Genomic DNA, 24,216 nt, shown 5'->3' with positions numbered 1-24,216 from the left:
CAGTCTAAACATGTTACTTTTTACACGATGGCGGGCTAGCCAGTGGAACTTCATGGAACCAGTTTTCTGAGAACTTGGACTAGATGACTACTTTATCACTCAAAACTTGAGGTTGAAACGTGGATAATCAGTGTCTAGGTGGGGTTAGTGAGGTTGGTGAGTGGACAAAGGTCTTCGAAAGCTTGACAACCTCAGTCTAATCCCTGGGATCATATGGTAGAAGGATTGAGTTAACTCCATACATTGTCCATCATTTCTCTCTCTCTCTCCTCTCTCTCTCTCTCTCTCTCTCTCTCTCTCTCTCTCTCTCTCTCTCTCTCTGTCTCTCTCTCTCATTCTTTTACACACACACACACACACACACACACACACACACACACACACACACACACACACACCTTCCTAAATAAATGGAACGGAATGGCTAGGTTTTAAAATATGAATATCTATATGGACTGCGAATGCTGCACATATATCCGTGTATCCTAATATCCTAAACAGTCCAAATTCACACCAATTGAAAACATTTTGCCAAATATTGGTGAGAATGTGGAGAACTTACATATTTCAGAAAACTATTTAAATTAGTTTACTTGTTGTAGAAAACTGTTTGGCAACTTAAAATATATTTCTAACTTATGATCTGGAGGTTAGCTCCTGAGGATACTCTTTCTAAATGAGTTCTTATATCCAACAAACATATGACAAGACTGTTTAAAGCAGCTCATCTCACAGACTACATTATATGACTATGCAAAGTTTCAAAAAAAAGAAAATATTTCTGTGGTCATAACTCTCAGAATAGTGTTTTTTAATCTGGGTAATTCGGGTAAAAGTTGTGTGGCAGCTCCATGGACCTTTCAAATCCCCTATTGGGCTAGTTCTACAAGTATGCATGTATAAACATTCCCTGAAAATGTGGGTACTGTAGTGTCTCTAAATCATCTGCTGAATAATGAAAAATAAATCAGGCATGGTGGCACACACCTTTTATTCAAGCACTCTGGATGCAGAGGCAGGCAGATCTCTGCCAACCTGGTGTACACAATGAGTTCTAAGCTAGCTAGAGCCTCACAGTGAATCCCTGTCTCAAACAAACAAACAAACAAACAAAAATAGAGAAAGCAATAAGCAAAAAAATAAAAGAAAAAGAGAAAGAAATATTTATTGGTAGAAACTAAATTCTGTCTGTGGACAGAATTCTCCCTGTAGTCAGTCACTCCACTTTTACTGGATTCAGTGATCTCTAAAGTTCTCTGCAGATGAGACAGTCAATGATTGTTTGAATAAGAAAAAAAAATGGAGGGTGAAAATTTTGGAATGGCTGAGTAAAGTTAACACAGACTTTTATAGCCCAATATTATGATTGTCAATGGACCCATTAACAAGAAAATGATACTAACCATAAAAACCCTAAATTGCTGCGTCAAGTCCCCACTTTCCTCACCTGAGAGCTATGGTTACCTGGTGCATCATAACACTGACTGTAAATTAAGAAATTCATTTTACTTCTGTCTTCAGAGACCTGTGCTTCAAGAGGGTGTGTTGGAGAGAATTTTACAATTCAAATTTAGTGGCACAGAATTTTACTACTCTGTGATGCTGCTCCCTTCGATTGCAATCAGAAAAGCACTCGAGTTTACAGATCATCTATGTGTAGCTACTGTAAGTATAGAGATTCAGACTAAGCTCTGATTTAAATGTCTAAGCTCTTTAGGGCCAGATAACATCAGCAGCCACTGCACTGGCTTATTTGGTGGGAAGCAAGATGCTGTCATCCACACATTAGTGGAGCCTTGTCTTCTTCCAGGAGATTCCAGCTGCATCGACAGAAGTCTACATCATTTGCTGTTGTTGTGATGAAACACCATGACCAAAAGCAACTTGGGCAGGAAAGGGTTTATTTCATTATATAGTCCATCATCTGGAAAAGTCAGGGCAGGAACTCAGAGCTGGAACCCGGAGGTAGGAGTTGAGATAGAGACTATGGAGGAGTGCTGCTTACAGGCTTACTTCCAGGATTTTTATAAGAAAAAAAAATCTGTTTTCTTATGTAACTCAGGACCACCTGCCCAGGGATGGTACTCTACCATTGCCACTGTAGGCTGGGCCTGCCCACACCAATGATTAATCAATAAAATGACCTCAAGGTGCCCACAAGCCCATCTTATGGAAGCATTTTCTCAATTAAGTTTCTCCCTCAGATAATCCCAACTTGTGCCAAGTTGAAGCAAAAACTAGCCAGCTCATCATGTTTTGCAAAACATTATAGGATTGGATGTTCTTATGTGGCATGCTTATGTGTGTATGTGTGTGTGTGTGTGTGTGTGTGTGTGTGTATTTTTGGGCAGTGTGTAAATATGTCCTTTAAATTAAGATATAAATCATGTGAAGAAGAAAAGGATATTATTGAGGTCATCACATATATTTAAGATGTTATTTTCCCCTTCATTTAATCCTAAAACACAATTCCCATAGTTTAAGAAAGGGAGGTCCTGTGGATGTAAGCACTGAGCCATTGGTGTGACTTTGGATTCATCTGGGTTGGACTGACTTTTCTCTTTCTCAGCATCTTTCTGCATCTTTCCTCTGTAGAAAGGGGTATTATAATTTGCAAGATGTCGAGAGTCATCCATAACTTAAGGGCCTGAAATAAATTCTAGATAAGTTATTTAAGAGATAGTATGTCTTGCTTTCCTTCCCTACGAATCAAAGATATTTCTTTTGTGTTTTATTTTCTGTGATGGAGTTATGGCTTCAATCCTAGCTATTCTTGCTTTTAGTGTGATTTCCATTCCTGAAGTTACTGAAAGGTCTCACAGAGTTGGTAAGGAGTATCAGCTTGGCTAGCATCCATCTCACTGGACAACTTAAGCCATAGCTGCTGTCATCCAGAGCTCAAGATATCTTTAGTTGTGACTTGAGTCTCATACTTCTTTGACTTGCCTTATCTTCTTAAGGGAAATGCTGGAGGGTTTCTCTGGTCATGTTGCCCTTCTTTACTAGTGGCCCTTTCCTGCTGCATGGATTCATGTATGTGCTTTGGAACAGGATTAAAGAGAAAAAGGACAAGACTTTGGTATTTTGATGCTTTCTAGTCTCTCTTCTAATGAATGTCTAAGCTTGTAGTTCTGTTGGTTTTCTATGTTAAACCTCACTACAGAAACTTAATAGTCTGAGAAAAATAGGATGGTTAGATGGTATTAAATAGCATATTATTTCACATAGTTTTAATGTTTCATAGGTTGCTTTTGGTTCTCTGAATTGGTTATACATAACACTGCTCCCCTAGATGTCATGAATTGCAAGCTAAGGTTTGGAAATCCTGGGGAAAATGTATATTCTGTGAAATGTTACATATAAATGTTACATAAATAACACATATACTTATATAACAAATGCTGAAGTCACTTTCTGCCAAGTGTGTTATCAACATTTAGCAAATTCTTATTAAATTGGAATAAGTTAAATATTACAAAAGCGATAATAAATACATTGTCATCAATTTAGGCATTCTGAACATGGATGATGTGGTAGTTTGGATGAGAATAGATCATGTAGGCTCATATATTTGAGCCTCAGTTGGTAGAACCATTTGGGAAGTATCAGGGGGTGTGGCCTGATTGGAGGAGGAGTGTCACTGGGAGTGGTCTTTGAGATTTCAAAAGACTTGTATCATTCAACGTATATTCTCGAGCTCCTGCTTGCAGTTCTGGGAGTTGAGCTCTCAGTGGTGGCCTTAGTCACCTGCCACCTGTTACCTCTACTTCACCATCATGAACCTCTAAACCTTTGAAATTGTAATTTCAAAATAAACTCTTTTCTATATGTTTCCTTGGTCATGATGTTCCATCACAGCAACAGAAAGGAAACTGGCAGGGAAATTTAAAAAAAAAATCACCTTGTTGGGGGTCGGGCTTTTAAATTCCAGATTTCTAGGCTCCCTCAAGTTTAAATCTAATGCATCTGAGGACTCATCATTGAAGAACTTAAAACAGAAGCAAAAATCATCCCTCATATAACTGGGCACAGTTAAGAACTCTGATTTGGCTGTTCTGATTATGCATATTTGGTATTACCTTAGGAAAAGCAGAGTAGGAGCCTAAGAAAATGAGACATTAAAAGAGACGTTAGCATTAGAAAAACTGAGACGATATTTGAAAATTCTTAGAAAATACTTGGAAATATAAAATTGTGAGCATATATTTCATTTACTTCAGGACAAAGAAATGGATTTGGGGGTCCATGTAATATTTCTTCAGAGACACATTGCCTCTTTGACTTTTAATTTCATTAGATCAAATGGAATTTGATGTAATTTATTTTAGCACTAAGATTAATTTGCACTAATGTATTAAATCCCAAACCATTTGAACTTCAGCATTATTTTTTTAATGTTGAAGTGGAGGTTTGTTTACTATTAAAAGACTTTCAGGAGTTTAAAAGCTAATCTGAAAGGTATTTTTTAGAGATAGAATGCCCTTATTTAAAAAAGTGCATAGTATCTAAGGCTTGTTTTGAAATTAGACCTGTGTTGGTAATTTTAGTCATATGTCAGTAGAGGAGGAAGCCTGAGGGTATAGGGTAGCAAAGAGCTCAGGATAATACAACTGACTTCTTTCCCTTTGTGACAATTGGTTGTAATTTATATCACTCATGCACAGCTCCAAATGCCCATGACTAGACATTATTGGTAGTAATTAGAAAAATGGATCAGCAAACATGACTTTGGCTTGGGAGAATTTACAGTCTAGAGAAGGGGAGAGACACAGACATGCTTCAGTACAACTAAGTGATATGGCAGCAGTCCAGATGGATCATCACATAAGACAATCAGCCATGTTTAAGAAAACAAAAGCCTGTTTCTCTAGAGATATTATGAGTGAACGAGGCCTTGAAGGCTGCCTAGGAGCTGGGGATAGGATTGAAGAATGAAAATTTATGAAGAAGGTGTAAAGGCAGGGTGATGAAGTCATGGTTAATGATTATAAAAGTGTGTTTAACTGGGTAGAATGACAGGTTACTGGGCCAAAGATGTAGAGATTAGTGTGGATTTAAGAAGGTCATAATACATCATTTCAATGACAATGATAGTCTTTCCTGGGGCAGAAATCAAGACAGTTTATTAAACAAGAAAGTGTCACGACAGAGGGAGGACTATGTATGGTGTACTGGTTAATTTCTATTGTCACCCTGACACAACCTAGGGTGTCTTGGGAAGAGAAAATCTCCATTGAGAAAATGCTCAGATTAGAATGGCCTATGGCCATTTCTGTAACAGGTTAATTAATGATTGATAATGGGAGGGAGGATCCAGCCCAATGTGAATAGCACCATTGTTAGGCACGTGGGTCTGGGCTGTATAAACAAATCTGCTGAGCATGAGCCAGAGAGTGGGCCAGTAAGCAGCCTTCCTCTGTGGCGTTGTCTTCAGGTTCTTCCCTTTAGTTCCTGCTCTAAATTCTCTCAGTGATGGACTGTGACCTTGAAGTAGAAGCTGCAACGCACCTTTGCTCCCCTGTGTTGCCATATTGGCTATGCTGTTTTAGTACTGCAACAGAAAAGAAATTAGGACCTAAGGGAAGGTCCAGATAGCCTCCGTGGCAGAAGAGGAGTGTTTCTATGGAAGCAATAGTAGAGGAAATGAGAAGAGGATGGTGACTAAGAGGCAAAGGAAATAATTAGAAACAGCAGGGCCTGGCATCAGAAAACTTTCTTAGTTTGAGTTCTTTGAAAAGCAGATGACCCTGAGACAAATGTGTGAATGGAGGAAGCATAATTCTGGATGGAGAGGTAGAGATATGGAGGATGCTGAGGAAAAGGTGTTGCATAAAAGGCTTTTTATTAGAAGACACAAAATACACATATCTATTCAATTTTGAAAGGGAACTCACAACAGACCAAAGTAATAATTGTAGCCACATCCAACTTGGTTACCCAATATATTTTATTTGGGGTTATTAGCTTGAATATGGGTGAGGGGTCACTTAGAAGAGCAACAACACTAACAATCACTAACAATCACCAGCATCACTAAAAAGCCCACAATACCATCATGAATGATGATGCATGAAAGCTGTATTCTTGGAGTTCTTTGTATATATTGTAGGCAGCTAGACATGCCAGAGAAATCTTTTCAAAGCTTAGCTGGTCAATACATCCTGTGTCAGCTGTAGCTTTCTGTTTCTAACTTTGAGAAGGTCCCTGGTGATCCTTTCAAGTTTCAACTTTCGAAGTTTGGTTACTTCCCAAGTCTCAAGAGCCTCCCTCCTCCATACTGAAGGGGATGTTTTAATTTTGAGGAAACTGTTACACAACTGGAGGGAGACATGGCCTATCAGTGCTACACGGTGACCTTGTGACCGCTGCTGAACCTTGGGGAGATATTCCTGAAAGCTATGCAACACAGCTTCCTCTGGGGAGTGAGACACTGGAGTAGTTTCACATTTTCTTCAATTGTCAAATTGTGTAGTAGTTATTGGTTGCTTTCAGAATGCTTGGCAGCAACAACCTAAGTAAGGGAAAAGGGAGTCACTCTGATGGAATACATTCATAGTAAAAGAATATAGTCCATCCCAGCAGACAAGGCATCATGATTTGATTGGCTTAGTCTTTGTTGGTAGGAGCATGAGGTGGCTGGTCACACCATGGTAGCAGACAGGAAGCAGAGAGCTTCAGTGGAATCAAGCCATCTCCTAGTGATCCAAACCACACCATTCATACCCTTTGCTGAAAAGGTTCTACAACCATATAACCATCAGCTGCGGACCAAGTATCCAAATACATGAGCCTGTTGGAGAATTTTGAATTCAAAACATGGCAGATAGAATAATGAGAAGTTCAAAGTCATCATGGGTTGTTTTAAAGAGTTTATGCTTTGCAAGAAAATGATATAGCTAACAATTGCCAAATCTACTCCCAAAGCAAAGGAGGGAGAATAGTAACTTCAGGAAGATACAAGACCAAAAATATAAAAAGAATGGATTTTGGAAGTTCTGTTTCCAGAAAAGGAGCAACTGAAAAATGAAGAGAGGAAAATGGAGAGACAGAGAGGAGAAAGAGAAAAAAGTAGAATATAGTTTGAAATAACTGACTCCTTAGGCTGTTGGGAATGCATAGTAGCCACCCCATAGTTTAGATTGGTGTCTGAGGGAACGGGGCAAGCTCTTCTTCCTCTGAGGTGAGAGGGAAGGAAACTAGGCTGGGAAGGCTTATGTAGAAAATATTTAGATGGAAGGAAGCTTAGTTGCAGTATGGTTTAGTGTCTGATTGTTTCTTTTCTCTGTGCAATCAGAAATAAGAATGAGGCTAATACAATGATTTGTCTTCCTCACAGATCCACAAGAACAGAAAACATCTGTTGACTACTCGATCTTCAGTATTCAACAGTATGGCTGAAAAGTAAGACTGCCCCATAGAGTTGAGATGAATGACTAAATTAAAAATGGATCATACTCTATCTAGACTCAAACTGTACATGATATGGACTCAATAACGTAAATATTAATTATTTGCTCTATAGTAAAGATTGAATAAATAGATGTGCACTATATTTGGTACACAGAAAATACAATGAAAGGTAATAGGATATTGTTAAATAGCTCTGATGTAAGAAAGCAGAAAGCATACTTTAAAGCTTCATTTCCGATAAGTGATTCTTAAATGTTGTAATTTGCTCCACCAAAACAAGAGCTCATTGCTGGAGCATGGAGAATTTTCCATCATATTCAGAGAAGTGCACTGATTTTTCTCCTCCTACCTGAATTAAATGTAGCACCTGAAGTTTTAAAGGTATGTTATTCAATGCTGTTAGATTTTAAAAACTACTAAATGTTATCCAGTGCCAGGAGGGATAGCTAATTTCACAGAAAACAGATTAATATACAGCTGGTTTCTGAGAAGGAAGAGAAAGAGCAGAAATCAATAGAGTGAGGTTTAATCAAGACAAATGGAAAGTGATTCACCAGGGAAAGATCAAATATGAAGGAAAAAAAGTATAAGGCAGAAAACTGTAGATCAGAAGTTGTTAGTGAATGAGTGAATGAGTGAGTGAGTGAGTGAGTGTGTGTGTGTGTGTGTGTGTGTGTGTGTGTGTGTGTGTGTGTGTGTGAGAAGGGGACAGAGAGAGGCAGAGTCCATGTGATTGTTATCAGTAAATTTGGTGTGAGTTTAAAATGGGATGGTATTGCCACAAAAGGGAAAGTATTAAGGGATTCTTCTTAGATATCACCTGGGGATAAGTGTCCTCTTTTCTCTCAATATTGCAAAGACCACAGATAGAACACTATATCTAACTAGTCTATGGTCTTTAGTTTATGAGTCTCAAATTAGTTGTAAGATTAGAACAACAATTACAGAAACGTAGCTGATGTACTAGGAGTGTTACACCACACTCCTAGTGTCACATCACAACGAGCTGTTGTTCTTCCTTACATAGGCTGCCTCTTAACCTCTCAGCCTCCCACTGTAGCTCCATCTGTTTTCTTCCCTGTTCTAGTTAGATAAGTCTACCCTGTCAATTCAGGCCAACCTGAAATGACATCCTGCTGATGAAGACTTTCTTCATTTCTCCCATTGTCCTCCATATGCCATGCTACCTGCTGTTAGTGATCCCTTTCCTGAGGAGCAGATTGAAGGGGGAGGAAAGCACTACAGTGGAAATCAGGGGTGGGAGCACTCCAGGGTTGCTCTGGGCAAAGCTGTATATAGACATTTCAAACCCACCCACATTTGAGAACTAAGAAAGTCCTGACCCAGCTTCTAGGAGCACAAGGTAGAACATACACTGTATGAGGTATGTCTCAGGAAGAAAGATGATGCTTGGGAAATGAAGGATCTCTACAGGACTCCTTGATTACACATATGCCTGCCCCAATATCTGTGTACTGTTTGTCAGCTCCAAATGCTTGGTTGAACATCCCAGAAGGCAAAGGCAGACAAGTAAAACTCATCTGTTCAGTGGCTTGGTTTTTGTTTTTGTTTTTGGATACTGAATTCAACACCTCAGCTAGTACCCTTGTCTAGAGGATATATTTATCAAGAGATACTGTGACACTGAGAATATTGCTCCTTCCAGTACATAGGATACCTTTGGGACATAGTAACTCATATAGCAAGCAAGAGCTCTGGAGAAGTTTGAGGCCACCCTGACTTTTGAGTCATAGAATCCAGCAGAGCATGTGTTGGTGGTGCTGATAGTTCACAGCAGATGTTTGTGTGGCTAGTTAGGAAAAGCTTAATAAAAAATTGTAACACAGGCCCCTGTAGTTTGAAGCAAGTTCTTGCCAACTGCAGCAAAATACACATCATTTTTACAACTAGTTCCTTGCATGTTATTGGGCAGCGATATGCACTGAAGCATGGATCACAAAGTACCAAGTGATTATGATTGGAAATAATCTTCTCAAGACTTTTTAAAGACATTCTCCTTCTTTATCGTGCAATTTCCCGATTGCAGATTATTTATATTCAAATAATAAGAGAACTATTTACTCTGGCAGTTGTCAACAATTAGTGTATCCCTAGCCCTAATATCTGTTTATTTGGCAAATACAAAGTTCCTTTGTACATTTTAAGTAGTTTGCCAAGTTCAGCTCAGATTTAAACTTTCTTTATAACAAGGTCACTGAACTATATTAATTCTAAGTAGCAGAAATTCTCTTAAGATGTTTCAGCGAAGGTAAAACAACACTGAATAGTGTAAAAGTGTATCTTGGCAACTGATGAGTGATGGGAACAACAGTGCCAGGGAGAATATGCACTTGGGATTTTCTCTGATTCTTTATCTGTTATGATTTATTTTCAGTTTTACTTCTCTTTCTCATGATCCCCTCCTCTTAGCTCTCTTCTTCCTTTCCTGTTTTGACTCCTCTGGTTTCCATACCTCTTCAAGTATTCCATCTATTACAGTCTAAGGCTGGACTGTCATTTGTTTTCAAAATCTTGTTTGTAGTAAAGCAAACCTGGTTGATCTGAACTCATTTGCAAGTCTAGATGACCTAGGGCAGGGGTGTGCTCACTGCCTCAGGTTATTTCATCCAGTTGACTGTGTTTCATGAATTGTCGGAGCGTTTGCTATCAGATTGTTGTTACTGTCTCATACAAGTTTAGGTTGTATGGCATTGGAGGAGACAGTCATCGACCGTAAAGAGATGGTTAGATGGATAGGAGGTGAGGGCTAGAGACGAGATGGCTGGATAGGAAGTATCTATTAGGTAATTATTCACTATCATCAAGAGTGGCCTTTTACTTCTTTAAGATGGGACTCCTTAACGGCATAGAAAAATAAAAATCTAGCAGTCAAATGCTCTACCACTGAGCTCTGGGAATCCAATCAATGAGAGAGGAGGGATTCTGTAGGGAATGTTGAGAAGTGTAGAAATGACCAGATACACTGTTGGAGGCCCATGAACTGTAGGCTAGTGGCTGTGAAACCCCCAGGGGACTGGACTAGGCCCTCTGGATACGGAAGATGGTTGTTTGGCTCAAACTGTTTGGGGAACACCCAGGCAGGGGGATTGGGATCCATCCCTGGTGCATGGGCAGGCTTTTGTGAATCCGGTGCCTGTGGTGTGACACCTTGCAGAGCCTTGGTACAGTGGGAAGGGGCTTGGACCTGCCTAGGCTCAGTGTGCCTGGCTCTGCTGACTCCCCATGGCAGACCTTGATTTGGGGGATGTGGGGTGGCTTGGGAGGGAGTGCTGGGAGATGGAGGGAGGAGGAAGGAGGTGGGATCTGTGGGTGGTATGTAGAGTGAGCAGAAAATTTCTTAATAAAGAAAAAAATCTAGAACAATCAGTTCTCAATAAAAACTGCTGAGCAGTCACCCTTTAGTTCCATTGTTACTACTCCTCTCCACCACCCCTGGGGATTACAGCTTCCAGTTGTCCACCTGCCCATTGACAATTCCCTCTGTTTCCTACTTATGCATTTATTGACATATGGAGTTCTCACTTGATATTGGGAACTCATTGAAGGGTTACGTGTGTTAGGCTGCTTCAGATAGCATGATGGTCTAGTGCCGCTGGCCTTGTCATCAGTGCTCACCTACTTCTGGCTTACCATTTTCACCTTATCTTTATTATTATTATTATTTACATTTACTCTCTCCTCTTCTCCCTCCCAACCTTTCTCATTCTATTTCTCTCTCTCTTTTTTTTTATCACAGAAATGTCAGTTGGGACTGGACTCCACTGCTCTGAATTTTGATTCATTGTGGTTTTCTCTAGCAGTATTCATCTGATGCAAAGAAAAGTTTCCTTAATGAGGATTGAGGACTAAACTTATCTGTGGCTATGACTTAGGGTTTTCATTGCTGTGACAAAACACCATGACCAAAGTGTGAGTTGGGGAGGAAAAGGTTTATTTGGCTTACACGTCCACATCACTGTTCATCACTGAAGGGAATCAGGACAAGAACTCAGAAAGGGAGGAAACCTGGAGGCAGGAGCTGATGCAGAGGACATAGAAGAGTGCTGCTTACTGGCTCACTCCTCAGGGCTTGCTCTACCTTCCTTTTTATAGATCCCTGGACCACCAGCTCAGGGATGGCACCACCCACAATGGGCTGGCCTATCCCCATCAATCAGTAATTAAGAAAATGCCTCACAGGCCTGCCTACAACTCAATCATATGGAGGCATTTTCTTAATTGAGGTTCCCTCCTTCAGATGACTTTAGTTTATGTCAAGTTGACATAAAACTATCCAGTTCTGGGCATAAGGACAAATATTTAGAATGTAGTTATGGATTATTCTGGTTAGTAAGTGGCAGTTGTAGATTCTCCTCCAAGATCCATGACTTCACTAGCCCTGGGTAGTTGGCTAGGTTTCCAATACCAGACATGATTTCTCTTGGTATTCAGGTCTTAAGTTTAATTAGGGAGTCGTTGTTTACTACCAAGGCATGCATGCTACTACTTTACCTCTTTTTAATGTATCATGTCATGCTTATCTTTGTTGTGGTACATAGGAATCATAGCTGGGTAGGACTGTTGGTTGATACCCTTCTTTGGGAGCTTGTATGGCACCTTCTGGTATCATGGAAGCTAGTCTTTAGAGAGGAGGCTTCCAGGGCAGTTACAGCTTTGAGGCCTCTGGACCATGTTTCTGCAGTTTATGGTGTCTTCAACAATATGGCCTTATCTTCCACCTCTGTGAACAACCAAGGGTAGTAGCAACAGCATGTTACATTTTGAGAGTCTCTTGGATGGCCTTGACCAACAACCTACAAGAGGAAATCTTATGACTTGGGTTGAAATTTTGGTAGTCTTTGGCTCATGAGATGGGGCCACTGTAAGCCCAGATGGAAAATTTTCATTTAAACTATATATGTAAACTTACTGATTTGTAGCTAGAGTTTTTCTGCCTTGTCCACAGTCAGAACAAATCTCTGTCACCCACCAGTCCCTCAGCCACTCAGACCCAACCAAGTAAACACAGAGACTTATATTGCTTACAAACTGTATGGCCGTGGCAGGCTTCTTGCTAACTGTTCTTATAGCTTAAATTAATCCATTTTCATAAATCTATAACTTGCCACGTGGCTCATGGCTTACTGGCATCTTCACATGCTGCTTGTCCTGGTGGCGGCTGGCAGTGACTTCTTTTGTCTTCCTGTTTTTTCTTTTTTCCTCTCTGTTAGTCCTGCCTATACTTCCTGCCTAGCCACTGGCCAATCAGTATTTTATTATTGACCAATTAGAGCAATACATTTGCCATACAGAACATCCCACAGCACTGATTTATATAATATATATATATATATATATATAATATGTATTTTATATATATATATATAAATATATATATTTATATATTTGTATTTATATAATACATGTATATTATATGTATTTTAGGTAGATAGTTAATAATATGATTTCTTATGACTTTCTCAGACATATTTACTGTTATTTTATCCTTCTCCCTCCTTTTTTGGTTTATTCATCTCTCCTCCATAATTAGAGCCCCTTTGTCTTGTTTATTCTATTTCCCAATTCAGATAATTTATACCCTGGTATTCCCCTCTCTTCTGCTCTTTCCCACTCCTTTCATAGTGCTCTGATTTCTGCAGTTACTCAAGAATATGGACTCACATCTAATGCCTGTAGTGGCTAATCATTGTTGTTGACTTGACACACCTGGGAAGAGGAAACTCAATTGAGGAATTGCCTCTATCAGATTGGTCCATGGCCATATCTGTAGGACGGTTTCTTGATTGCTAATTGTGGTAGAACAGCTCAGCCCACTGTGAGTGGTACCATCCCTAGGCAGGTGGGTCTGGACTATATAAGAAAGGTATCTGACCAAGCAAGAGGAAACAAGCCAGTAAGCACCATTCCTCCATAGTCTTTGCTTCAAGTTCTTGCTTCCTGGGTCCTTCCTTTGTTTCCCTCATGATGTACTATAACCTTAAGCTGAATAAATTAATTTTTTTCCTAAGATGCTTTCAGTAATTGTGTTTTATCACAGAAAAAGAAAAGAAAGAAAGGAAGGAAGGAAGGCAGGCAGGCAGGCAGGCAGGCAAACTAGGACAATTTCTATCATATTTTGAAAGAGCAAATGATTTCAATCTTGCAAGCCATTTAAAGCTGGCTCTTATAACCAAGATATTTCATTTTATTTTGAAAATATATACCTTTTTGTACTAGGACATGAGGACATGGGCAAATATTTCATTGTCTATGTAAAAAGAAAATGGAACAATGATCATAGTGGAAGACTGTAGTCAGACCAGTGGACCATGGATTTGTTTTCCTGTCTTCTAATTTACATGTTTTAGGGTCAATGAATTCAGATAGACTACTTATTTTTCCATTTGTTTAAATTGGCTTTGCTTTGTATTTAATTTCTGAATTGTAGAACATTTTTAAATATTATAATTTAAAATGAAATAAACTCAATAATTTAAAATGTTATGTGTTATAAAAAAACCCAACAACTCAGCCATCACATCCATCCAGTATGGTTAAATACATAATTTGCTTTAAAATAGTTTTATGTATACTATAGTAATTCACAAAAATCAGCATGGGAATAACTAAACAAATCATTTTCAATAGGCTTTCCCATCTGAATACTATTTTTGAAACCCTACCAGGATATAAAGGAAATTTGTATTTAATAAAGAATTAGAAAGAGTGATTAGGGATTTAGCTAAGTAAATCAGAGAGGATTTTAAAATATGAATGAAATGCCATCAACAGCCTTTTGTAGAGGAATGTTAATAAAGTGTGCTGAGAGTTCGGCAATACCTTGTGCATCTTAAGTGCTGTGGATTCTTCTTGGTAATGATGCTGCATTATAAGAAGAGTCAATATTTGGATGACGGAAGATTAAACAATAGATTGCCTGAATTGGCACTATTCATTTGTTTTGCAGGATAATGTGCCCTGAGTTGAGATGCATATATTAATATTCATTTTGCATTTTGAAATGCTAAATTAGGCTATGAATCCAGACCCAAATATAGCAAATGCAAATTTTGAAACACAATAACTGACATTTCAGGGGTCAGGAAACAGAAAAGTCTGTGAAAATCCAGGAAGTTTTACCTTCACTTGCTCAGTTTCAATGGGCTATGTGCATTGTCACCTGCTACAGAGAGTGAGGAGTGGAGGGAAAGGGAGTTAGTAACTACAGGAGGCATTGAATAGACTCTTCACAGTGACGTGGCATGCTGGACATATCCTATGTGATATACGTTGAGAAGCATGTCAGTTAATGCATTCATCTGGAACCACCAGTCCCAACCACAGAACTTTAGTAGTGCCATTCAGGCTCCAGGTGTTTCTCCCAATCAGTGCTTCCTCTATCTGTTTGCAGTGCTGAGTGTTGAACCTGAGACCCTGCACATGCTAGATAAGCATCCTACCAGAGTGCTAAATCTCTCTACACTTTTTAAGTAGTTTAATGTTTAACGTTGAGATCCATCATCAAGATGACCCAGTTCATCTTGAACTTGCTCTGTAGCTCAGGCAGACCTTGAGCTTGCCATCCTCCTGTCTCCTTGAGGTTGCAACCTTGTGCCACTAGTCCCCAGTACTTTCTTTGGCTTTTGTCCCTGAAGACTGGATTAAATTTTGTGTTTACTGTTGTTTTAGCCAATAATAGCATTATACGGAAATGTGTTTACAAACAATGTATTGTTTAGTTTGATAGTCTATGAATTATGAAAATTACTTGATTATATACATGACTTGAAATTTGTTCTCACTCAACAACATAAAGGTTCATCCATGCTGATGCCAGTACTACACTCACATTCACTGTTGTACAGGGTTCTAATTCATGAATATGTCATAATTTGCCTGTTCCTTTGTCGGTGAGTGCTGAGACCCATTTTTAATGTTCAGAACTGTGAAAATGCTCTGAAGGATGCTCTTGATACATATGCTGGTAGATGTGTAGAGGTGTCCTGCAGCCATGCCAACCCAGTTTCTGTTTTGATGCTGTTTGATACTGCCTCACATTTACACCAGCTCCTACACAGGCTTTTCAGCTCTTTCTGTGTAGCAGAAATGAGTTCTTATTTAATTCAATTTAGAACTGGGTAAAAAAGGACAAAACTATATATATATTATATATGCATAGGTACACACATATATTATAACAATTTTTATTGATTTTTTTTGGAATTTCACATCATGCACCCTAATGCCATTCACCTCCCAGTCCCTCCATATCCACCTCTCATCCCTGCAGCATGCCCCCATGAAAGAACCTCCCCCCCAAATTAATTAAAAACAAAACAGAACAAACAAAAACCCCACTTTGCTCCTGCATCTTTTCAATATCTCTTCATTCATCCTAGTGGCATTGGGAGCTGCGGTGTGTCACATAGTATACCAATTTTTTCCAATCAGCTCCACCCACAAAATGTTCATTGCAGTGAGTCATTGGTCTGATTCAAGGCCTCTGACACATCATTACTGGACCCTCACCGAAATTCTTCTCAGATATACTGCTGTTGCCCTGAGTCAGGGAGATCCTGTGGTTATCTTTCTGCAGGACCAGTCCCTTCATGCACTCCAGTGGGTCATAGATAAGGTAGATGTTAGGGTAGACCAACCCAGGGCCCAGGATATAGGTCTGATTGGTAGCTGAGTTGGTGGTAACAGGAGCCACTGATATCAACTCACCCTGGCTCTTGCAGTGCCATGAATCCATACAAGACCCTAGGCAGCAGTCTGGGCCTAGATGACACCATTGGCCCCCTAGGGCAGCACAGGCCACCGGGATCAGCACAGTCCTGGTGGTAGCATGGCCCTCAGACACCAACATCGTCACAGGTTGCAGTCTAGACTCCGGGTATCCAGGTGTCCCTTGGTAGCACAATGGACCACAGATATTGACACAAACCCTACTGTGGTAGGACCACAGACCCAGACATGGTCTCGGCAATGCCCAGGCCCCAGGTGCCACTACAGTCCCAGGTAGCAGCACAGGCATCTCAGATTGGCATGGCCCCCAGGGCAATGTGGTCCTTGGACACCAACATGGCCTTAGATGGTGGCCCAGACCCCTGGCATCAGCATGGCCTTTGATGGTATCAGTAGCCATGAATATCAACACAGACCTTGGCTACGGTATAGCCAAGGACCCAGACCTGGCCCTATGCCACAGCCTGGGCTCGGAGGTTGTCATGGCTCTGGGTAACAGCACAGACCACCCGGATCAGCATAGCCCTGGTGGCAGTATGACCCTCGGACACCAACATGGACATGTCTGATGAAACCCTAATCACCTGCACAGGCTCCAGTGGTTACCATGGACGTCAACTCAGATATGGTTCTTGGGCCTGGATGTCATCTTGTCCCCCAGTGGTAGCAGAAGCCACTCAGATCAATGTGACTCTGGAAATGGCACAGCCCTAGGACACCAAAAATGGCCACAAGTAGTGGCCTAGATCCCAGTCAATTCCATGGCCTTGGTGGCAACATGGGTCATGGATGTCAACACAAACCCCTGCTGTAGTAGGACCATGGATCCAGATATGGCCCTAGGCGGCAGCCCAGGCCTGGATGTCTGTAGATGCCTTTAGTCAGCACTGACGGTGAGGACCTAGGCTGCCCTGTGGATGTCTTCGCCCACCTGAGCCATGTGGCACTGGGTGGGTTCCCAGATGCCTTCAGCCATCCCGGACCATGAAGACCCGGGCTGACACATGGGTGTCTTTCACCTGCCTGAGCTGCATGGCATTAGGTGGTCCCATGGATGCCTTCTCAAAACTATATATCCTAAAAGAATAGACACCACATTCTCAGTGCTATACCTATTCAATATGGCTGAGAATATTTTACTTAACTTTTTAAGTTTAATTAAAATGTGTCCTCATTTAGAGAGAGTGGGTGGAAGGTGTATTCTTGGTGATAGATGTACCAAGTACACACACGGTCTATTTTCTATAGTGTATCAACTTAGACTTCACTAACAATGCTTGATTTCCTATACCTCTACTGATTCACCAGAGCTTTGCAGGTCTAGATCATCATCGTTTTGTCACATGTACTTCTTTGTATTCCCGTTTCCAACCTGAGAATAGTTTAAAAAAGGATTACTTTCCCCATGCTCTTGTACAAATTTGTGATCGGACATAAAGCACTATACTCATTGGTGTTGCTTGTATCTATTATATGTGTATGGGTGAGAGCTCACCCATACATGTGCATGTGTGCAGGTTCCTGTGACTGTGTATGCAGATGTGGAGGCCAGAGTGTGATGATGAAATTTTTCCTCTGTTTCTTTACATCTTATTTTTGAGAGAGGTCTCTGACTGGACCTAGTGCTTTTTGATCATCTAGAGCAGCTAGTCAGAGAAATGTGGGCATTCTCCTGGTGCCACTAGCTCATCACTGAGATTACAAACACTTGCCACTGTGCCCAAATTTTCATGTGGGTGCTGTGATCCTAACTCAAGTGTGTACTCATGCTTTTGCAGAAAGCACATTATACACTGAGTCATTTTCCCCAGCCCTGAAACATAATGTTCTTAAGCCCATGTTTGTATACTTTCTTTTGAGAAATGAAGTGATGACAAAGAAGTACAATAGAAAAATACTTCTCATTTTGACCTCATTTACCTCAGGAAGTACTTCTTGCTCTGGAGAAATAATTGCCCCCCCCCCAGCAGCTTTATGTCTGTTGTGTTGGGAAGAAATGATTCTGAGTGGTGTCTGACTTTAAGTTGGCTGCACTGGCAGCCTGCAGAGTGAAGTAGTGGATAAGAACAGACACTGAGCAGCAGCCTTACCTAAGACAAGTGTAGGGTCTTGTATGTATCTCTGTTTACTTTGCTTTATATTTTATTATATTTTATATTATTTATAATATAAAATTATTATTTTATTATTGAAAAGAATTGAGGGAATTATCCCATGTGAGGCCCAGTTTGATTTGGAGTAAATGGCATTTGAAACTCAATTGATAGGCTATTTCATTTAATATTGGCCTAAAAACTCATGTTATAATAAAACAATTGAAGTGGTTTTTTTTTTGTGTGTGTGTATGAAATAAGGTGTAGTAGTTTGAATGTAATTGACCTCCATAAACACAGGGAATGTGTAGCTAGAGTTTTCCTGCCTGGCCCACAGTCAGGACAAATCTCTCTCACCCGCCAGTCCCACAGCCGCTCAGACTCAACCAAGTAAACACAGAGACTTATATTGCTTACAAACTGTATGGCCATGGCAGGCTTCTTGCTAATTGTTCTTAGAGCTTAAATTAATCTATTTCTATAAATCTATACCTTGCCACATGGCTTGTGGCTTACTGGCGTCTTCACATGGCAGCAGCTGACAGTGACTCCTTCTGCCTTCCTGTTCTTTCTTTTCTCCTCTTTGTTAGTCCCGTCTATACTTCCTGCCTAACCATGGGCCAATCAGTGTTTTATTTATTGACCAATCAGAGCAACACATTTGCCATACAGAACATCCCACAGCACTCCCCCCTTTTTTTTCAAAAAAGGAAGGTTTTAAACTTAACAAAGTAAAATTACATATAATTTGGAAATTTGGGCGTAGCTTCTCTTACTACTTCCTGATGGAGGGGGCGCTGTATCTTATGGGGACACAAAGAAAATTTTAGAATTATGGAGTAGTCAATGAGGGTGTATCATCTGAGCCAGTTGCCTTGAAACGGTTTTGGATGTTGGATCACCTGGGTTTTGGGGTCATCGGAGACCTTTCAGGGGGTCTTGGCGGGTCAAACCTGATGTATCTTAATCTGGAACAAATCCATAGCCTCTGGCTTTCTGTGGAAACAAAAGCAGAGTCTCCTTTCCAAAGCAATATATCCTTATATCCAAATTTTAAAGTCAAGGAATCTTTAAAATATACATATTGGTTTAACTCAACATCTTTTACGATCAAATGTTTTTCTGCAGTTAAAAATCCCAAAGACAACACTATCCAGATTCTCTGTGTAATATTCATCTTTACATGGCTTATTTTTTATATTAATTTTACTGTCTCTTTAAAGACTTTATTTTTTAAAACTATGTATTTGTTTATATAACTGTGTATATCACCTTTTTTGTCTCTTTCAAGCCTACGTATATTTTACACACATTGTAAACTATTACATCTGAATCTGTCTTATTGTGAATCTATTGCTTTAAACTGCAGCATTTGTAAGACTGAACCTGACTCTGCCCACCTCAGCTTCCCAACATGGTGGTGGTTTGTTTACCGCCAGCTCTGGGAGCTATCGTGGGTCTATGCTTTTATCCAAGCAGCGTGTAGTCCAGATAATTTTTTTTTTTTGTTTTGTACTAGCAAAGGCTAAATCCAACACACAGCTTAAGGTGCCACTTGCAGAGGCCTCATTCCCGCCATACTGCAGATTGAGCGTGCAAGCTAGGAACCCACAAGTAGCTCAAACCGGCAAGCTGCCGCTCATTTGAGAGAGACAATTAGGAAGCTGTTTTTAGCTCCATTTTAGAATCTTTTCTCAGGTTTTAGGTGGAAACTCTTGCCAACTCATTGGGTGCCATTTGTAGCTAGAGTTTTCCTGCCTGGCGCACAGTCAGGACAAATCTCTCTCACCCGCCAGTCCCACAGCCGCTCAGACTCAACCAAGTAAACACAGAGACTTATATTGCTTACAAACTGTATGGCCGTGGCAGGCTTCTTGCTAACTGTTCTTATAGCTTAAATTAATCCATTTCTATTAATCTATACCTTGCCACGTGGCTTGTGGCTTACCAGCATCTTCACATGGCAGCGGCTGGTAGTGTCTCTCCCTGCCTTCCTGTTCTTCCTTTTCTCCTCTCTGTTAGTCCTGCCTATACTTCCTGCGTAGCCATGGGCCAATCAGTGTTTTATTTATTGACCAATCAGAGCAACACATTTGCCATACAGAACATCCCACAGCAGAAATGGCATTATAGGAGGTGTGGTTTTGTTGGAGTGGGTATGGCCTTGTTGGAGGAAGTATATCAGTGTAGGGGGCAGGCTTTGAGGTCTCTTTTGCTCAAGATTCTCTCCGTGTGACTATCAGATGACTTTCTGTTGCCTGCAAGATGTAGCACTCTCAGCTTCAGCACCACATCTGCCTGCACACTGCCATGCTCCCCATTATGATGATAATGGACTGAACCTCTGAAACTGTAAGGGAGCCACCCTGATTAAATGTTTTTTTTTTTTTTTTTTTTTTATAAGAGTTGCCGTGGACATGGTGTCTCTTCACAGCAACAGACATCCTAACTAAGACAGAAGTGTTGTGTGAACACTAGAAAAGAATAAACTGAGAAGAAGAAACAGGTGGTACATGAATATGGGCAGCAAGGTTGTGCACACATGGTGGAAAAAAAGTAACCATAGTAGGCAATGCAATCATCTCACCATTCCCAGTGTTGCAGTGCTCTCTGTGAAGTTCATTTCAACACAAGCACAACCACGCATACACACAGTTCCAAATCATCTGCATGGGACATAACTTTTCCTGGTATCACAGGAAATGAAAATCAAAAATATGACAAATTTTAAAAAGATTCATTATTTTTGTGTGTGTGTGTGTGTGTGTGTGTGTGTGTGTGTGTGTGTGTGCCATCTGTGTGTGGCTATGTGCACATGAGTGCCAGTGACTAGGAAGGTGAAAGAAAGGCATCGCATTGGCCTGAAGCTAGCGTTACAGGAGGCTCTAACCTGAGTGCCTAAGGACCAGAGCCTGTCAGGTCCCATGTAAGAACAGTTCTTAATTGCAGAGCTGTCTCTCTAGCTCCTAGGGTGAATATTTTTATCAGTTGATTTTAAGGAGTCATAAATTATTATTTTCTATTCTTTCTATTAAAAAATGTATTCTTAGAAAGTTTGTACAATGTAGTTTGATCATATACACATGCACTCCTTCCTTCCAAATTTCTTCTGGTCCTTCTCAAAACATCTCTTCCATCTTCATTGTCTTCCCTCCCTCCCTCCCTCCCTCCCTCCCTCCCTCCCTCCCTCCCTCCCTCCCTTCCTTCCTTCCTTCTTTCCTTCCTTTTTCACTCTTTTTTCTCTCTCCATCCTTCTTTCTTTATTCCCTCCTTCCCTCCCTCCTTCCTTCCCTTTTCTTTCTTTCTTTCTTTCTTTCTTTCTTTCTTTCTTTCTTTCTTTCTTTCTTTCTTTCTTTCTTTCTTTCTTTCCTTCCTTCCTTCCTTCCTTCCTTCCTTCCTCCCTCCCTCCCTCCCTCCCTCCCTCCTTCCTTCCTTCCTTCCTTCCTTCCTTCCTTCCTTCCTTCCTTCCTTCCTTTCCTTTTTTTAAAATAACACATTGATTCCAATTAGTGTTTTCTGTATGTATATGGTGTGGGATCTTCCATTGGGGCAAAAAAGAGACATCCTCTAACAACTCTAAAGTTCTATATTAGTAAACATGATTTTTTTCTAAATAAAATGTCAAATTTTACACTTTTGTTGGTCTTTTTTTCACACAAGCTGAGCACAAAATATTAATCTTAGTAACTGAGTGCCTTAGTCCGATGGTTGTAAATATTTTCCTTCCTTCCAGCACTGATAAAGTGCCCCTCCCTTGCAAAAGTATCCTTTTTTATTGAACTTTTTTTCCCCTCAAATGAGAAACAATTCCATTCTGAAAGACAGGAAAAACATTGTGATGATCATGGCAGCTTACATGGACTAGCAACACCCCTGGGCTTGCTGGCAAATGGGCCATCTAGATTAGGTAACCTTCTGGGTCTATCTGTGAGGAGCTTCCTAGGCAGAGGTAGGGAGATCCCTACTGAATATGGGCAGGACCGCTCCCTGCCCTTGAGGTCCTGGAATGAAGAAAAGAGTGAGCAAGCTGAGCACCAGCATCCATCATTCTTTGCTTCCCGACTGTGTTGCAGTGTGATGGACTGCCTCCTTCTTGGTCTCTGTGACTGTCCTAGCATAAGAAAAAGTGTTCTCGTAATGTGAGCCAGAGCAGACTCTTCCTCCACAAGGACTTCGTCAGTTATTTTGCCCCAGAGATGCAGAAAGTAACTAACACAGAAAACAAGCCTATCTGAGCACCTATATTGGTTACCTTTATCAAATAGAACCAAAATTGATTATGAATATTAATAAATGGTTACCTTATCAAATAGAACACCAGTATTGATTGTCAATATTCACAAACACTGAAGTGCTAATATTTAGTATACTTTTGAGGTTGAAATCCAATGAAAGTCATAAAGTTTATTATGAAATTATACCTAATCAGATCAGGATCCCGAGGAGATACCCTGCAGCCCTTGGATCATAGTGTTCTTATCACTGAAGGGCTGATATAGTCATCTTAGGAGAACCATAGAGTGATGCTAACTACACATTTTCCTATATAGCCTTTATTGAGTGAGGTAGCTACTTTTTATTTCTATGTGGTTGCAATTTTTTAACAAGAATGGTTTTGGATTTTGACAAATGCTTGCTTTTTTTTAAAATACACAGATTGAGATGATTATTCTTCAGTTTGTTAATGTGACAGATTGCATTAATTCTATATTTTAATAGTCTTTCTATTCTTTGAAATAAAAATATAATTACATTGATCCTCTCCTTTTTCCTTTCTCTAACCCTACCCATGTACCCAGGCCCTTGTGCATGACCTCTTTTTCTTTGTGTATATATACATATATACATATATATATATACATTATATATACATATATATACATTATATGTATATATATAAATATATAAAGTCACACACATGTGTACACACATATGTATATATTCTTAAATATATAAATACACCCTGCTTGGTCCACATAGTGTTGTTAATTGCATATGATTTTAGAGCTGACTACTTGGTATTGTAAGCACATATATAAAAGTTGCTTAATTTTAACAGCTTAAAATACATTTTATGCATTATGAAGGCTACCTACTTAAAAAGTAAGATGTAGATGGTTTATAGAACAAAGTTCAGTGGTGTACACTACACCTGGCATCACATTACACTTACCAGAAACAATTTTGGATCATTTTAGTCTTTCCCCAAAGCAACTTCAGCCATGGACAGTCACTCTCCGTTTCTTTCTAATTTTCTTTTTCCCACATCTTCACCTCAACCATCCCTAGCCAGCTTTGTGTCTCTATAGCCTTGCTTATTTTAGATGTATATTAGAAATAGAAGCTTAAAATATGGTCTATTATAATCATATTCTCTTATATGACATAAAGTTTCATCCGTATAACATGTATCAGTACTTCATTTTGTTGTTGTTGTTGTTATTGAGGAACATTCCTTATGGACATACCACATTTTAGACCTCACCAGTTGATAACTTGATTACCTTGCATTCCAAGAATAAAATTCTACTTGCTTTGGATGTATTATCTTTTCATATATAGTTGGATTGAATTTACTTTTTCACTTGTTTGTTTTTATTGTTTATTTTTTGCGGGGTGGGGGGGGTTGGATGGGGGTGGCCGGGTTTCTTTGTGTAGCCCTGACTGTCCTGGAATTCACTCTGTGGACCAGGCTGACCTCAAACTCAGAAATTCCACCTGCCTCTGCCTCCTGAGTGCTGGATTAAAGGCGTGCACCCCCACACCTAACTATTTTTTCATTTCTTTAATATGTATATGTATATCAGTGTCATGAGACACATTAAACTAAAGTTTTTGTAGTATTTTCCCATAATTTTGGTGTCGGTAGTGCAGTTTGTACTAGAACTTTCTTTGGACCACCAATTGCCAAATAATGACAAGAGACTTATTAATTATAAAAGCTTGTCCTTAGCTTAGGCTTGTT

At 39.9% G+C, this 24,216-nt stretch overlaps 1 long non-coding RNA gene across 1 annotated transcript; it reads left to right on the top strand.

Annotated features, from left to right (window-relative positions):
- The first annotated feature begins 1,529 nt into the window (after positions 1 to 1,529).
- On the top strand, positions 1,530 to 7,459 carry LOC143272298 (uncharacterized). The gene is made up of 2 exons (XR_013049734.1): positions 1,530 to 1,665; positions 7,337 to 7,459. It is a non-coding gene; the product is annotated as an uncharacterized LOC143272298 (long non-coding RNA).
- Positions 7,460 to 24,216: the final 16,757 nt, after the last annotated feature.

Source organism: Peromyscus maniculatus, chromosome 3, assembly GCF_049852395.1.
Source record: "Peromyscus maniculatus bairdii isolate BWxNUB_F1_BW_parent chromosome 3, HU_Pman_BW_mat_3.1, whole genome shotgun sequence".
Classification (NCBI taxonomy): domain Eukaryota; kingdom Metazoa; phylum Chordata; class Mammalia; order Rodentia; family Cricetidae; genus Peromyscus; species Peromyscus maniculatus.
This window is presented reverse-complemented; position numbering and strand designations above follow the sequence as displayed.